Genomic DNA, 15148 nt, shown 5'->3' with positions numbered 1-15148 from the left:
AAATTCTCCAAGCCAGGCTTCAGCAATATGTGAACCGTGAACTTCTTGAACTTCTGGTTTTAGAAAAGACAGAGGAACCAGAAATCAAATTGCCAGCATCGGCTGGATCATGAAAAAAGCAAGAGAGTTCCAGAAAAACATCTATTTCTGCTTTATTGACTATGCCAAAGCCTTTGACTGTGTGGATCACAATAAACTGTGGAAAATTCTGAAAGAGATGGGAATACCAGACTACCTGATCTGCCTCTTGAGAAGCCTGTATGCAGGTCAGGACACAACAGTTAGAACTGGACATGGAAAAACAGACTGGTTCCAAATAGGAAAAGGAGTACATCAAGGCTGTATATTGTCACCCTGCTTACTTAACTTATATGCAGAGTACATCATGAGAAATGCTGGACTGGAAGAAACACAAGCTGCAATCAAGATTGCCAGGAGAAATATCAATAACCTCAGATATGCAGATGACACCACCCTTATGGCAGAAAGTGAAGAGGAACTAAAAAGCCTGTTGATGAAAGTGAAAGTGGAGAGTGAAAAAGTTGGCTTAAAGCTCAACATTCAGAAAACGAAGATAATGGCAATCGGTCCCATCACTTCATAGGAAATAGATGGAGAAACAGTGGAAACAGTGTCAGACTTTATTTTTCTGGGCTCCAAAATCACTGCAGATGGTGACTGCAGCCATGAAATTAAAAGATGCTTACTCCTTGGAAAGAAACTTATGACCAACCTAGATAGCATATTCAAAAGCAGAGACATTACTTTGCCAACAAAGGTTCATCTAGTCAAGGCTATGGTTTTTCCTGTGGTCATGTATGGATGTGAGAGTTGGACTGTGAAGAAGGCTGAGCGCCGAAGAATTGATGCTTTTGAAATGTGGTGTTGGAGAAGACTCTTGAGAGTCCCTTGGACTTCAAGGAGATCCAACCAGTCCATTCTGAAGGAGATCAGCCCTGGGATTTCTTTTGAAGGAATGATGCTAAAGCTGAAACTCCAATACTTTGGCCACCTCATGCGAAGAGTTGACTCATTGGAAAAGACTCTGATGCTGGGAGGGATTGGGGGCAGGAAGAGAAGAGGACGACAGAGGATGAGATGGCTGGATGGCATCACTGACTTGATGGACGTGAGTCTGGGTGAACTCTGGGAGTTGGTGATGGATAGGGAGGCCTGGCATGCTGTGATTCATGGGGTCACAAAGAGTTGGACTCGACTGAGTGACTAAACTGAACTGAACTGAACCTTCTTTGATTCTGCTCCTATTTTCTTTCTTGTAAACTATCTCCTATTAGTGGTTTATTTCTACTAGGTTATTTTGGCAAAATGTGTTCCTGAAATCTTTAAAATCTTCCTCCCATAACATTTTGTGGAAATGAACAAAATCTAGCAGTTCTCTCAAGCAGTGGTTCTTGAATCCACTGATCCTATACCTACTTTAAGCTCAACAGACACAATCAAGGAATGCCTCTGTGAATGTCTCTGGCTCTATGAAATCACACCAGGCTTATCTGATTACTACTCTTTGTCCAGTTTGTATTTGATTCATCGATGAGGTCATAATTTTGTTACATCCAGAAGTCTGGTTAGTTATTCACACACTGATTTACTTTCTCCCATTAAAGAAATATATGGAAACTCACTGCATCTGTTTTCAAGTATTGCTGCTGCTGCTAAGTCAGTTAGTGTCCGACTCTGTGCGACCCCATAGACGGCAGCCCACCAGGCTCCCCCATCCCTGGGATTCTCCAGGCAAGAACACTGGAGTGGATTGCCAGTGCCTTCTCTAATGCATGAAAGTGAAAAATGAAGGTGAAGTCGTTCAGTCTTGTCTAACTCTTCGTGACCCCATGGACCACAGCCTACCAGGCTCCTCCATCCATGGGATTTTCCAGGCAAGAATACTGGAGTGGGTTGCCAGTGCCTTCTCCATGTCCAGTATTAAGTCTTTTATTTTTTATTTTGACTGTAGTGGGTCCTAGCTGTGGCCCATGTGTGTTTCTAGTTGCAATGCATGTGGGCATCTCTTGTTGCAACCCATGGGCTCTCTGGTTATGTTACACAGGCTTAGTTGCCCCGTGGCATGCGGAATCCTAGTTTCTCAACCAGGGATTGAAGTCCGAGTCATCTAGGTTGAAAGATGGATTCTTTAACACTAGACCCTCAGGGAAATCCTATTTTCAAGAATTTAAATGCACACCTCTCTCTTCAAACTCACTGAAGCGATTGTTTCATTTTCCCCCTACCTATGAGGTATTCCACTTAAATATTAATAAATATCTATTTATAAACATGCTAATAAATATATCTCTTTATTACCTTGAGCTCATTGAATTGAATATGTTACATTTATCTTCCAGACTATTTACCATTCCAAATTTTACTTTTTATGATGATGTCACGATTTTTTTAAATAGTACTAGAATGTGCTCCATTGCTCAGTTACATCCAGCTCTTTGTGACGCCCACCAGGCTCTACTGTCCATGGAATATTCTAGGCAAGAATACCAGCGTGAGTTGCCATTTCCTTCTCCAGGAGATCTTCCCACCACAGGGACTGAACCTGCATCTAGTGTGTCTCTTGCATTAGCAGGCAGATTCCTTATCTCTGAGCCACCTGGGAAGACCCATTTTTTTTTTTTAATATCTATGTTTAAAAACATTGGTATCATTGTGGCTTCCATATCTTTCTTCTCCATCCTCCAAAAATATCATCTATTCTCCGGTGAAGGCCAATCTCAATGGAGAGAGTCTGTTTTATATATATGTACATAATATTTAGTTGTTTTATTTTTATTTCTGTTATACTGCTTAATAATGACCTTCTTTCCTTAAAGCAGCCAAGACTACAGACTTTAGCTGCAATTTTGAGGCTCTTTGCTGGTCCAATCAGTGTTGGGATTGATCCAAAATTCTTGTATCATTTTAGTCTTTCATTGAAGATAAAATCATGGAATTTGGGGGGTGTGTGTGGTAAATAGGAGGGAGTTGTTTCCGAGCACATATGCCTAAGCAATTTCTAAATGACACAGATTAACTTTTAGATTCTGGACATGGAAGATACCAAGTCACCCTAGGAGTCATTTCAAGTTCAATACCTGACCCAGCTAAGTCATAACAGTGTTACTATTTTTAATGTAATAATGCAAGGGTGAGCAGCTTTTAACTGCTCCTTACAATTTTTCAAGATGGCAACAATGAGAACAGAGCAGTCAATTTCTAGATTCCAGGACAATTTAGCCAGCAATATTCAATAAAAGATTTCTTTGCTCCACCACTACAATCATACCTCTGCTTTTACCTAAATATCTAATTAGGTCTTTTCTGATTATTAATGGAAAGATTTCCAGAGAGATATGTTTGCTCTGGACTGTTGGAATGGATATTCTTTTTTTCCTCTCAAGCTGTTTAGATGTAATTTTTATCAAATTCAGTCTGTGTCTATTTGTTGTTGTTGTTCTTCAGTTGCTAAGTTGTGTCCCGCTTTTTGTGATCACATGAACTGCAGCACACCAGGCTTCCTGTCCTTCACTGTCTCCCGGGGTTTGATCAAATTCATGTCCATGGATTGAATAATGCTATCTAACATTTCACCCTCTGCCGCCCTCTTCTCCTTTTGCCTTCAATCTTCCCAGCATCAGGATCTTTTCCAATGAGTTGGCTCTTTGCATCAGGTGGTCAAAATATTGGCGCTTCAGCTTCAGTATCAGTCCTTCCAAAGAATATTCAGGATTGATGTGTATTTAGTAATAGCAATTCTGACTTCACAATTTACATTTGCCATATTCTTTCAAATCTTTCTAAGATCTTCTGTCATTTAAGGATGGCAAGTTTTTCCACAGAGGAAAATAGGGGTTTCCCTGATGGGTAAGATGGTAAAAAATCTGCCTGCAAGATCTGACTCCCAAGTTTGATTCCTGAGTCAAGAAGATTGCCTGGAGGAAATGGCTCCAGTATTCTTGTCTGGATATTTCCAAGGACAGAGGAGCCTGCCAGGCTACAGTCCATGGAGTCTCAAAGAGCTGCAGAGTTTTTCCACAGGGAAAAATAAAATAAGTCAAATTTGGTTTAATATCCCCCATGGGAAATGGTGTGACAACAGCAGTTTAACAGATAACAGAAAGCAAATGGTGTCAGAGGTAACTTGACCTAACTACTGATTTAATTTTAGCTGAATTAAACTATAAATAAAATCCACGTTTTTGTCTAAATTAAGAAAGGAAATGAATCAGGCAACTAAGATAAAGTTGGGTTTGAGAAAATTCAGGAAGCGAGAAACAAATCTATTTCCATTCTTATTGTTATTTGAAACAATAAGCTCCTTCCTACTTTGGATTTGTATCATTCTCAAAAAGAAAAATAAATAAATAAAAGCACAGGACCCTTTTATATCCAAGAGTTTAAGACAAAAGCATAGCTCACTTAAGACTTTTATGATTATGTATTTATTTCCGGCCTGAAATCATCTTTTGAATGAGGAGTTTTGCTGGTCGAAAAACGGGCCCTTTGGCACTGGAAGAGGTAAGAACTCTTAATTCCAACTTTGTCAGGGACAGTCTGTGTGGTCCCATTGGCGGAGCCCATTCAGGATCTGCTTACCTACCTCAGACAGGATTCACTTGTATGTGAAGACTGCTCGAGGGTGTAAAACCCTAATTAACAGTGCTATTATTTTATAATTAACAGATTTTCTTTTCTTTTCAATTCTCTTTTTCTCAATAAAGCAATAAAGCTTACAAACTGTGGAACCTAATTATTTCTTTAGAAAATGTTCTATCATTAACCTATGGAGAAGAATATGTCTTCAAAGCCATCTGAACATATGATAAAATCTCTTCAGAATCATCTTCTTTAATTTAATTTGACCTGATTCTTCTCTACAGTAATAATGTGTCTCTTAAAATAACAATGGCGCCAGAGAGATCCTTTCATAGGAGTAACCCCAAAAATAATTTCTGTATCTTTCCTAGCTAGGCCTTCCTTTTGAACCTTGTGATGTCCTAAATGGTTCCTGTAGGAGATTATAAAAATAACGTAGATCCTAATGAGAAAACAGTCTCCCAAGCATTATTCAGAGATTGTCATCCCCTGGGTTGTGTTTGTATGTGACAGGGTTCTATTGTTTTATGTCATTATTCATGATCTCAAACTGTCTGTTCTAATTTCCAAGAAATGGTAAGCAAAAAAGGAGGGTTTCAAATTCAGGAAGAAGCTTTTCCCCTTTCACTGAAAGTGGAATTGTAGCTGGCAACATGGTGGATGAGATAAATGACAGTTGTTTACTTGTGGATTTCTATAAATGCTACTGAGCATTCTTTGTTTCAAGGATGGAAAGGTACAATTTGGGCAAAGGTTAGTCATAAGAAATTTTCCTAAAACAAATGAAAAACAGATGCAAAACGTTTCCTTGCTGGTTTTACAGTAAATCTGTTGTTTTTAATGTACATTTAAAGTCATGCACTTTTATATATATGTACAATTGAGTCTCTGAATAAAGTAAAATAAAGTTGCATTGTAGTATGAGAAATGAAACTGTATTTTTATTTTCTGATACAGTAATTAAAGAGCATTTAGATTCTCTTAAGCATGGTACTCTTTTAAATACCAATTATTGCAGAAAAGTATATTTATATAATTTTGGCAGATATTATCAGACTGTGAAAAACACCAGGACAGTGCTAGTTAGCATTTTGTTTTTTGAAAAAATTTTAATGAGTAAAACATACTTCAGTTAGCACAGCTATTCAATTTTACAACATTTAAAGATTTGTTCTATTGGTATTTTTGGTTATTGTGGACTGGCTTGTTATGTCCAAATCTAATTTAGTTCCATGCATAGCTTGGGGAAAAAGATAATGAAACCACTGCATTGGGAACCATTGATATGCAAAACAATTTGGTGGCTAGTCGTGTTTTAACCTGTCCTCAGGTCTAATTTATCAAATCATTACATAACCTCCAACTCAGTGCACTGGAAGTAAAGGCAGTGTAGGTAAGCACATCACCATCCATAGACAGGTGTACACCCATCCTGAAATGTACATTACCCAAACTTGGAGAAATCAAGATTTATTTTAAACAGTATTCAAAAGACTGTTCTATACATCTGTGTCTCTTTTGCTGTCTCACATACAGGGTTGTCGTTACCATCTTTCTGAATTCCATATATATGCGTTAGTATACTGTATTGGTGTTTTTCTTTCTGGCTTACTTCACTCTGTATAATCAGCTCCAGTTTCATCCACCTCATTAGAACTGATTCAAATGCATTCTTTTTAATGGCTGAGTAATACTCCATTGTGTATATGTACCACTGCTTTCTTATCCATTCATCTGCTGATGGACATCTAGGTTGCTTCCATGTTTTGGCTGTTATAAACAGTGCTGTGATGAACACTGGGGTACACGTGTCTCTTTCCCTTCTGGTTTCCTCAGTGTGTATGCCCAGCAGTGGGATTGCTGGATCATAAGGCAGTTCTATTTCCAGTTTTTAAAGGCATCTCCACACTGTTCACCATAGTGGCTGTACTAGTTTGCATTCCCACCAACAGTGTAAGAGGCTTCCCTTTTCTCCACATCCCCTCCAGCATTTATTGATTGTAGACTTTTGGATTGCAGCCATTCTGACTGGCGTGAAATGGTACCTCATTGTGGTTTTGATTTGCATTTCTCTGATAATGAGTGATGTTGAGCATCTTCTCATGTGTTCGTTAGCCATCTGTATGTCTTCTTTGGAGAAATGTCTATTTAGTTCTTTGGCCCATTTTTTGATTGGGTCGTTTATTTTTCTGGAATTGAGCTACAGGAGTTGCTTGTATATTTTTGAGATTAGTTGTTTGTCAGTTGCTTCATTTGCTATTATTTTCTCCCATTCTTAAGGCTGTCTTTTCACCTTGCTTATAGTTTCTTTTGTTGTGCAGAAGCTTTTAATTTTAATTAGACCCCATTTGTTTATTTTTGCTTTTATTTCCAATATTCTGGGAGGTGGGTCATAGAGGATCCTGCTGTGATGTCTTTTGGACTCTGTGGGAGAGGGAGGGGGGATGATTTGGGAGAATGGCATTAAAACATGTGTAATATCATATAAGAAATGAATCACCAGTCCAGGCTCGATGCAGGATACAGGAAGCTTGGGGATGGTGCACTGGGATGACGCAGAGGGATGGTATGGGGAGGGAGGTGGGAGTGGGGTTCAGGATGGGGAACACGTGTACACCCGGGATGGATGCATGTTGATGTATGGCAAAACCAATACAATATTGTAAAGTAAAAAATAAAATAAAATAAACAGTATTCAAATATTTGAACAATTTAGGATCTGGCATTGGCAGCCAGTCATTTCAGTAAAACTTGCACTCAGTATTAAACGTATCTCAAATATTTCTTGTCATAAGAGTCAAAGAAAAGAAAAAAGTCACTATTTGTATAGTGTTTATTTGTAATTTTATCTGAATACAGTGTAAAAATATCAACAAAAATTCATCTCTACCATTTTGCTTGATTTCACATATATATGTTAATATACAATATTTGTTTTTCCCTTTCTGACTTACTTCACTCTGTATGACGGGGTGTAGGACAGTCCGTATCTCTACAAATGACCCAATTTTGTTCCTTTTTGTGGCTAAATTCCATTGTATATACTTGTGCCACATCTTATTTGTCCATTTGTAAGGCAGAAATAGAGACACAGACATAAGGAATAAACAGGGAATGGATGTGTAGAATGAGCAGGCGGAGTTTGTGGAGAGAATTGGGAGACTGGAATTGACGTATATACATTTAGTTCAGTTCAGTGGCTCAGTCATGTCCAACTCTTTTCAACCCCATGGACTCAGCACGCCAGGCCTCCTTGTCCATCACCAACTCTCGGAGTCCACCCAAACTCATGTCCACTGAGTTAATGATGCCATGCAACCATCTCATCCTCTGTCATCCCCTTCGCCTCCTGCCCTCAATCTTTCCCAGCATCAGGGTCTTTTCCAATGAGTCAGCTCTTCGCATCAGGTGGCCGAAGTATTGGAGTTTCAGCTTCAACATCAGTCCTTCCAATGAACACCCAGGACTGATCTCTTTTAGGATGGACTGGCTGGATCTCCTTGCAGTCCAAGGGACTCTCAAGAGTCTTCTCCAGTATATCACAAATGGGAACCTGCTGTACAAGTGTCCCTTTCTTTCTGCAGATGTTTCTGGCTTCCTCAAGTAGTAAGTACTGCTTGCCAACATTTTACTTAATTTCTGTCTATTTTGTCCACTAAACTGTGGGCTTTTCAAGAACTATGACTGTGACTTATTTTTTCTTTGCATTTAAAAGTATCAAAACACCTAGGGCACAAAATATCAGTCATAAATATTTGTGGATTAATATATGAATCAAAGAATTATAAATGTAATTCTCTCATCCCCGAAAAAGCATGTGACTTCTACCAGGGGGTGATGTTTACATTTTCTCTTCTGTATTACAGCCATAATATATAAAAGAAGATCCTTAGTAATGACATTAACAACAATGTTTTAGTCATAATGTAGACTGCAATCCATTAAAGCAACTGAAGATCTTTGAAAATACTGGAAAATACTGTGTAAACAAAACACAGCCCTACCCATGAACAGCTTCAATAGGTGGCTGCCATCCACTGCTCAGAGAAGTGTTGTTTTGAACAACTTTTGAAATTGGGAATTTTTGAAACTGTGGTAACTATGAAGATTACTTTCTTTGTTAATCTTAATGGCACTGAAGTGTTTCTATACTGATATGTCATTTATGAAACAATAGTTCTTTAAGCTTACTTGTAACACTGTCTTCCTACTTCTATTTCTACTTAGGACTTGGTGACTAACGATTCCTCAGTTTATATTAAGTCCAGGGATGGCAATCAAATTGTGTGAAGCTAATGCTAGGCTGTTATATGAGACACGGCTGACAGCCTATGTCTCTTTTGTGTTTATTTGTAATAATGGAAATGCCCGTCTAGTGATCACCCTCGTGACAATTCAGCTGCTGCTTCTACTAGTTTTAGAGACTGTTCCTGTCTTGCTCCTTGACCTTTGCTGCAGCTTTTTGGTCTCCTGTGTGGGCTCCTTGCAGTGCCTGGTGAGTCGGTGTTATATTCTCTGACTCAGTGACAGTTGTCCTCTGAATCTTCCTTATTATTACTTTGTTCACCAACTTAGGATTCTTAAAGTAGCTCACCACAAAGGAGCCATCCTTTCCCAACTTCTCATGCAAAAATGGCATTCCTCTTATATCTATCTGTCCATTTTGATCATCTCATATGGACAATAGCATAAGGTCATTCCTAAAAGTTCTCTGTAATCAGAAGTTAACAGCAAACTTAAAGTGAGCTTGAGTTTCTCTTTCATCTCCCAGACTTAGTTGTTGTTCAGTTGCTAAGTTATATTCAATTCTTTGCAACCCCATGAACTGTAGCATGGCAGGCTCCCCTGTCCTTCACCATCTCATGGAGTTTGCTCACACTCATGACTATTGAGTTGGTGATGCCATCCAACCATTTCATCCTCTGTCATCCCCTTCTCTTCCTGCCTTCAGTCTTTCCCAGTATCAGGGTCTTTTCCAATGAGTTGGCTCTTTGCATAAGATGGTCAAATTATTGGAGTTTCAGCTTCAGCATCAGTCTTTCCAATGAATATTCAACACTGACTTCCCTTTAGGACTGACTGATTTGTTCAAATTACTTTCCTCTTTAGTTTCATGATCAACCCTAAATGAGTGTGACATTACCTAGGATAGAAATAAATATCTATCAAACGTTTATATGTATGCCTGTGTGTTCTGCATACCAGAAGTACATCTACAAAGAAATGTTTAGATCTGTTTAATCTTGTGATAGAAGGTTGTAATGATAAGGATTATCAGAATATTTACATTTATAAACATAGCCAAAAACCTTTCAGCAGTGAAAGTACTTAATATAAATATATGATGGAAAATATCATGCCAGTATTGTCTTAGAGTTTAATGAAACAATACTTATTTTATTTTAAATAAATCCTGTACATTGGGTCAACGTCTACCCTCTTGTCTTTCACATCACACATTCATCTATCTCTAGCCATCAAGATATTTAGACTTTCACTCCTGAGTGTAAAGATGGTCCAGGAGCCACTAGTGGGTAAATCTGGCAGATGCAGATACTTAAAACATGGTGTACTGGGAGACACAGTTTATATCTTGACTCTGCTTTCCACTTGGCTGGATGATCTGAGACAAGTTGTCCACCTCTTATTATCTATATTCTATCATCCTTAAAAGGTGGAATTTGGATTAAAAATCTTTAAGGCCACTTTGTTGTTTAGACACTAAGTTGTATCCCACCCTTTTGTGATCCATGTACCATAGCCCGCCAGGCTCCTTTGTCCAAGGGATTTCCCGGGCAAGAATACTGGAGTGGGTTGCCATTTCACAAGGCCTCTTGCAAATTCTATATTTGTAAGATTTTTAATTTATTTTTGTTGGACTAAGATAAAGCTTATGCTCTTAACCATTTTAAAGTATACAGTTCAGTAGTATTAAATATACCCACATTGTAGTGAAACAAATTCCTACAGATTTTTTATATCACAAATCTGAACTGTTATACCCATTCAGGAATGACTTCCTTTCCCTCCTTGGTAACCACCTTTATATTAATAGGTTTTATCTCTATGAACATGTCTACTTTATATACCTTATACAAGTAGGATTTAGTATTTGTCTATGTGTGCTTGTCTTATTTCACTTATCATGAAGTTTCCAAGGTTTAACCTTGTTGTAGTATCTGTCAAGATTTCCTTCCCTTTTATGGGTCATTAATAGTTCATTGAATAAATATACCACATTTTCCTTATTCATTCGTCAATGAATGTATGTTGCTTCCATCGCTTTGCTATTGTGAACAGTGCTGTTACGAGTATAGATGTGCAGATATTCTTCAAGACTTTGCTTTCAATATTTGGATATACACCCAGAAGTGGGATTTCTGGATCATATAAAAGCTTTATTTTTAATTTTTTGAGGAAACTCCATTCTGTTTTTCAAAGTTGTGACACTATTTTACAATCTCATATACAAATAGTATATAATCCTCATCAGCACTAATTTTTTTTTATTTTTTTAGATTAAAATTTAAATGTCTTACTAGTTGTCATGCTAATAATAGATGTGAGTGAGGTGATATTCTAATGTGATTTGCATTTTTCTCTTAGTGATTTTGAGCATTTTTTCATGTGCTTTTTGGACATTTATATATTATAGTTGGATAAATGTTTTTTTTCAAATCTTTTGCCCATTCTTAAATTGGGTTATTTGAATTTTGTGAAGTCATAAGTTTCTTTTTACATTTGTAATATTAATTCCTTATCAGATATATAATTTGCAAATATTTTCTCTCGTTTCAGAAACTGCTTTTGTTAACTGTCATTTAATGCACAAAAGTTTTTTGCCTTTGATGTATGTAGTCCCTTTTGTATATATTTTCTTTTGTTGCCTGTACTTTTGATGTCATACCCAAGAAATCTCTGTCAGGTCCAATTACACGAAACAGGTCCCCTGTGTTTTCTTTCAGGAATTTTAAATTTGTAATGCTTAAAACTTTGTCTATTTTTTTAATCAGAGAAGAATTTTCTCATTTATGATTGATCATGAAACTAAAGAGGAATATAATTTGAAGAAACCAATCAGTCCTAAAGGAAAATCAACTGATTATTCATTGGAAGGACTGTTGCTAAAGCTGAAGCTCCAATACTTTAGCCACCTGATGCAAAGAGCCAACTCATTGGAAAAGACCCTGAAGCTGGGAAAGACTGAAGGTAATAGCAGAAGGGGGCGAAGGATGAGATGGTTAGATATCATCACCATTAATAGACATGAATTTGAGCAAACTCTGGGAGATAGTGGAGGACAGAGGAGCCTGGTGGCTGACAGTGCATGGGGTCGCAAAGAGTGGGACATGACTTAGCAACTAAACAACAACAACAATATGACAAAGATTCAGTTCAGTTCAGTTCAGTTGCTCAGTCGTGTCCAACTCTTTGTGACCCAGTGGACTGCACCTTACCAGGCTTCCCTCTCCATCACCAACTCCCAGAGCCTACTCAAACTCATGTTCATTGAGTCAGTGATGCCATCCAACCATCTCATCCTCTGTAATCCCCTTCTCCTCTGCCTTCAATCTTTCCCAGCTTCAGGGTTTTTTCAAATGAGTCAGTTCTTTATATCAGGTGGCCAAAGTATTGGAGTTTCGGCTTCAGCATCAGTCCTTCCAATGAATATTCAGGACTGATTTCCTTTAGGATGGACTGGATGGATCTATTTGCAGTCCAAGGGACTCTCAAAAGTCTTCTCCAATACCACAGTTCAAAAGCATCAATTCTTTGGCACTCAGCTTTCTTTATAGTCCAACTCTCATATCCATACGTGACCACCAGAGAAACCATAGCTTTGACTAGACGGACCTTTGTTGGCAAAGTACTGTCTCTGCTTTTTAATATTCTGTCTAGGTTAGTCAGCTTCTTCCAAGGAGCAAGCATCTTTTAATTTTATGGCTTCAGTCACCATCTGCAGTGATTTTGGAGCCCAAAAAATAAAGTCTGTCACTGTTTCCTTTGTTTCCTCATCTATTTGCCATGAAGTGATGGGACCAGATGCCATGATCTTAGTTTTCTAAATGTTGAGTTTTACGTCAACTTTTCCACTCTCCTCTTTCACTTTCATCAAGATGCTCTTTAGTTCTTCTTTGATTTTTGCCATAAGAGTGGTATCATCTGCATATCTAATATTTGAGCTTATTTATATTCTCCCAGCAATCTTGATTCCAGCTTGTGCTTCATCCAGCCTGGCATTTTGCATGGTGTACTCTGCATTGAAGTTAAAATAGCAGAGTTCATGGCTATAACAAACTGATCAATCCATTTTGCTGCACATGTAATAAGCTATTACTGGAAATGTCAATAATTTATTTCAGAAATGGAAAATTGTTTCAGTTGAATTTTATATGTCATTGGCCTAAGTTGCTTCAGTTGTGCCCAACACTGTGACCCTATGGACTGTAGCCCACCAGGCTCCTCTGTCCATGGGATTCTCCATGGGATCTCCAGAATGCTGGAGTGGGTTGCCCTTCAGGGCATTCTCCAGGGGGTCTTCCCAACCCAGGGATTGAACCCGCATCTCTTACATCTCCTGCACTTACAGGTGGGTTCTTTACCACTAGAGCCACCCTACCTGGGAAGCCCTTATGTGTTATTAGTGGCTCACATAAAATTATTGAATATTTTTATAAGAATCCTCTTGCATTTTTTCCTCTGTACTTCTTTTAAATACTCCCACACCTCTATAAGTCAAGCCTTCCTACAAGGTCCAGATATATCCCTGCTCTTGAAACCTTCTATTTCTTCATTCCATGTGGATCTCTTTTCTAAGTTGCTTTATATGTATTTCTTTTTTATGTCTTAATTCTATGTATGATAACTGCTCTAGATGCAGTTTTATTTATAAATGAAGGAAGTTGAATAAAGTAGAAATTGACTTCTGTGTTCTTGAAGGGAATCCACACTACTGTCCCCTGAAATTTCTTTCTATTAAACATAAGAATCAGACACCAAACTGTTTCTAGCAGCCTGAGATTCCGTCATGCCTGTGGTAGCAGCACTATGGATAGATTAAGGAAACAGCTTCAGGGAAAGGCAACAACAGCTTGCCCATCAGCTGTGGTTAAAATCTGGGTCCCATTCTAACTGAGGCCTTAGTTGAATCAGAGCATCTCTTGTGGTAAGAGCAGTGACAGGTGCAAATCCAAGACCAGTGTAATTATATATAGAGGAAATTACACAAATTGTTAGCATGAATTATCTCTGAATTATGAGTTTACACATGACTTCTTTTTTCAGGCATTCTATAATAAGCCTATAATGGTTTAATGGTCAGGAAAAAAGTTAATTAAATACATATAGAACTAAAGGAATTATAATACCTGACAGAGTTTATAATAGAGAATTAGAATCACATTTCTTTTTCTACACTGTAGAAATTTTTATTGAAGAATGGTATGGAGGGGCATGTGTGTTTGTGTATACATGTGTGGGTGTGTTGAAAGTGAAAAATGAAGTGTTTACACTGGAGATGGCTAAGATTTTAGTGATTGTTATATGTTAGCAAGATCTCAGTCACTTGAATTTCCTTTTATGTCCTTCTTAAACTGGTGAGTTGGGAATAACAAATTTAAATCTCTTGAATACCTTCATCTAGATTGTAAATTCTATAAATTAAGGTATTGTTAATTATATTTATCTTTAAAATTTATTTTATGTTGGAATATAGTTTATTTGCAATATTGTATTAATTTCCAATGTCTAGTAAAGTGATTTAGTTTATATTATTTTCCAGGATCTTTTCCCATACAGGTTATTGCAGGGTATTGAGTAGAGTCCCCTGTGCTATACAGTATACCCTTGTGATTGTTTATTTTATATGTAGTAGTGTGGATATGTCAATCCAAATCTTCTAGATTCGTATGGGGAGGGAGGAGGGAGGAGGGTTCAGGATGGGGAGCATGGGTATACCTGTGGCAGATTCATTTCGATGTTGGGCAAAACTAATACAATATTGTAAAGTTAAAAAAAAAAATCAAAAATCAAAAAAAAAAGAAAGAAAGAATAATAGATTACTAATAATAAAAAAAATTAAGATTAATTCTTAATAATTTTAAACTCAACGAGTCAGACACGATTTTGTGACTAAAACAGCAACCATTTAGTGTCTAAAGGAATGGGCTTATTTATTTTACAAGTAATTATTAAACAGCACTATATCACCTTAGGTTCAAACAAGGGAGAGAAATTCACACAGTTATTTGAACAGAGAGAGTTTAATACAAAGAATTATTAGCTATTACAGAAGATGAATGTAATAAGAAAGTATTAATAGTAATAACTGAAATAATTCTATAAAATATAGAATTAGCAGATATAAGGGGTAGGGTGTGCATTTTATGCCTTTTTAAAGTGAGAACATTTAACATGTTCATGAACATGACTACCAAACAAGACCATTATATTGCATAGAAAGATAAAAAACAAAAATATATAAACTTAAAAGTATGCTTACAAACTGATGTATCAGTATTCAGTCTGCTTGCGCTTATCCAGGTGCCCA

The sequence above is a fragment of the Bos grunniens genome, chromosome 1, assembly GCF_055505025.1.
Source record: "Bos grunniens cultivar Pamir isolate PY7600 chromosome 1, Bosgru_T2T1.0, whole genome shotgun sequence".
In the NCBI taxonomy this organism is placed as follows: Eukaryota; Metazoa; Chordata; class Mammalia; order Artiodactyla; family Bovidae; genus Bos; species Bos grunniens.
The sequence above is the reverse complement of the archived record's forward strand: the minus strand, read 5'-3'. Positions refer to the sequence as shown.